The 3,594-nt window shown below is 35.5% G+C and overlaps 1 pseudogene; it reads right to left on the bottom strand.

The window, feature by feature from the left end:
* Positions 1-1,577: 1,577 nt before the first annotated feature.
* LOC115284932 lies at positions 1,578-2,533 on the bottom strand (annotated as a pseudogene).
* Between the last annotated feature and the right edge of the window lie 1,061 nt (positions 2,534-3,594).

Raw genomic sequence — 3,594 nt, 5'->3', positions numbered from 1 at the left:
AAGGACCTGAATGTGAGACAGGAAACCATCAAAACTCTAGAGGAGAAAGTAGGAAACAAACCCCTTGACCTCAAACACAGCAGATTCCTACTCAACACATCCCCAAAGGGAAGAGAAATGAAAGCAAAAATGAACTATTGGGACCTCATCAAGATAAAAAGCTTCTGCACTGCAAAGGAAACAATCAAGAAAACTAATAGGCAACCAACATAATGGGAAAAGATAGTTGCAAATGACACATCAGACAAAGGGCTAGTATCTAAAATCTACAAGGAACTCCCAAACTCCACACCCAAAAAACAAATAACCCAGTGAAGAAATGGGCAGAAAACATAAACGGACACTTCTCCAAAGGGGACATCCAGATGGCCTACAGGCACACGAAACGATGCTCAACATCACTCATCATCAGAGAAACACAAATCAAAACCACACTGAGATACCACTTCACGCCAGTCAGAGTGGCTAAAATGAACAAATCAAGAACTACAGATGCTGGCAAGGGTGAGGACAGACGGGCATCCTCCTATACAGTTGGTGGGAATGTAAACTGGTGCAGCCACCTGGAAAATAGTGTGGAGGTTCCTAAAAAACTATCCATAGAACTCCCTTATGACCCAGCAATAGCACTACTATGGATTTACCCAAGGGATACAAAAGTGCTGATGCATAGGAGCACATGCACCCTAATATTCATAGCAGCACTGTCAACAATAGTCAAATCATGGAAAGAGCCTAAATGTCCATCACCTGATGAATGGATCAAGAAGGTGTGGTATATATACACACACACAATGGCGTTTTACATGGCAATGAGAAAGAATAAAATATGGCCATTTGTAGCAAAGTGGATGGACCTTCAGGGTTTCATGCTAAGTGAAATAAGTCAGGCAGAGAAGGACAGATACTATATGTTTGCTCTCATAGGTCTAACAGAAGAGGAGAAACCTAATGGAGGACAATGGGGAGGGAAAGAGGTAAAGAGAGTTGGGGAGAGAAAGAGGGATGCAAAACCTGAGAGGCTTTTTAATACTGAAAACGAACCGAGGGTTGAAAGTGGAGGTGGAAGGGGAAAATAGGTAGTGGTAACAGAGGAAGGCACTTGTAGGGAAGAGCACTGGGTGTTATATGGAAACCAATCTGAGTTCTTTCATTTTAAAGTTTATATGATTAATACCTAAAAACAAATATGAAATATTTTATACTTCAAATATTTCTTTTGACATATTTACATATATGAATTGAAGAAGTTTAAAAAAATCTATTGATCCAAAGTTTTTTAGGTTTCATAGACACTATATTGCACATGTCATATAATCTTTTTCTGAATAATATTAGAAAAGCTAAGTGAGAGATGGAAGAAGATTTTATTTCTTGGAAACAAATTCTCATACTCTAATTAAAAAACGGTTTTGAGTTGAGATTAAAGAAAGATATTATTTGTCCTGAGCAGGTTCACAAATCAAGATTTGAAAGATTCTTAGGTAAGTTAACCTGACTGAACTAGTTAGGACTTCCAGAAAAAAATGATAAGGAACAAATCATTGTTTCATTAAGTTTTCAAATTCCATGTGCTCTTAGTGTGTAAGGTAAATGCAATTTTTTATTGTGTCATTGAAAGCTTGTTTCACTTGCTTGTTCCTCAAAGTATAAATGAAAGGGTTCAACAAAGGAGCAGCAGATGTAGTGAGCACGGATACCCTTTTATTGATGTCCACCTATTCGTTGGCTGAAGGCTTGATATAGATGAAAATACAGCTGCCGTATGTGATAGAAATAACAATCATGTGAGATGAACAGGTGGAGAAACCTTTTTTCTTTTGGGAAACAGAAGGGAATCTTAGAATTGTCCTGATGATATATATGAAGGAAAGAATGATCCCAATCAGTGTAATAATGAATATCAGTACTGCGCAGATTATAACCATCTGTTCCATAAACCAAGTATCTGAGCATGAAATCTTAAAAAGAGGAAATGGGTCATAGCCAAAATGGTCAATGGCATTGGAGTCACAGAATTCCAGCTGGAGACCCATTCCAAGGGGTGCGGCGATGATCATCAACCCAGAGATCCAGCTACAGAAGATAGTACAGACTTTGTTGTTTATGATGGTCATGTAATTAAGAGATTTGCAAATGGCCACGTAGCAGTCATAGGACATGGCTGCCCGGAGAAAAAATTCTGTGGCCCCAAATAGTCCAATAAAAAATACTTGACTAACACAAGCATTATAAGTGATCGTTTTGTCCCCAGTTGATAAGCTGTACAGGAATCTGGGAATATGTGCTATTGTGAACAAGATTTCTAAGATGGAGAAATTTCGAAGAAAAACATACATAGGTGTTTTAAGATGAAAATCCATGAATGTAAGAATGATAATGGTCAGATTTCCAGTCATGCTCAGCACATAGGTGAGAAATAAGAAGATATAAAGGAAGAACTTGCAGCTGTGGGTCCTCTGTGAGTCCCAACAGGATGAATGTTGTTATTGCTGTGTGATTTCTCCTTGCTACCTTTGCTGTTTTAAGCAATCTATGTGTAAAATATCAAAGAGGAGGTATCTAAACAGAAAACAAGACAGAAACCAATGAAGCAGAAAAGAAAAAAACAAGAGTGAAGTTTAAAGGAATCAAGAGCTGATTTTTAGGACAGATAAAGGACATTGATAAAACTTGTGAAACAAAGGGAAAAGATAAAGTTTATCAGGAATGAGAGCAATGATAACATTACAGGTTATAATATTAAGAAGATAAAAAAATATTTTGAAAACATCTGCAGAGTAGATTTGGTAACTGAAATAAAATGAACTAATTCTTTCAAAGCTACAATTTACCAAAGTTAATTCAAGATGCAACATCAAACCTAGATACTCCTGTATCTATTAAAGTAAACAAACATCTAGTTAAGTCATCCCACAAAGAGAGCTTTAGGCTCAGATGGTTTAATTGTAGACTTCTATTGAACATTTAAGACAAAAACACCAGTCCTATTTAAATTTTTTCATAAAATTGATTGTTGAAAGCAAAAATTATAACATTATCTAATGGTGTTTCTAATGTATATAAACATATATAAATGATAATCACAATGAAAGAAAAGTGCAGTCCTATAGCAACATATTTTCTAAATTCTCCTTCCATTGGTAAGATATTGATTCAAGTGGTCTGTGAAATGTTTACTGTTTATAAGTCACACACAAACTTTTAAGAAATGGTATAGTCAAAAACATAGTATACAAATTTAAATGAAACACTAAAGTAGTTAATTTTAAGCCAGGAAATAGGAAACAAAAGAAAGAACAACAAGGGGAACAAACAAAAATCAACTAACAGAATGATAAACAGAAGTCCAAACATAAATGATTGCATTGCATAAAATAAGCAAAACATATCACCCTGATTAAAAGGTAGAGATTACAAAATATGTTTTTAAAAAATTCACCCACCTAGAGTGTGTATTTAAACACCTCACTTCAAATACAATGACATGGATAGGTGAAAGTAAAAGAATAGAACAATGAGTACCATGTGAACCCTAATCAGGAGAATGTTGGAGTAACTATGTTAATATCATCACCAAAGAAAATGAACAAG

Source organism: Suricata suricatta, unplaced genomic scaffold (assembly GCF_006229205.1).
Source record: "Suricata suricatta isolate VVHF042 unplaced genomic scaffold, meerkat_22Aug2017_6uvM2_HiC HiC_scaffold_268, whole genome shotgun sequence".
NCBI lineage: Eukaryota > Metazoa > Chordata > Mammalia > Carnivora > Herpestidae > Suricata > Suricata suricatta.
The sequence above is the reverse complement of the archived record's forward strand: the minus strand, read 5'-3'. Positions and strand labels throughout refer to the sequence as shown.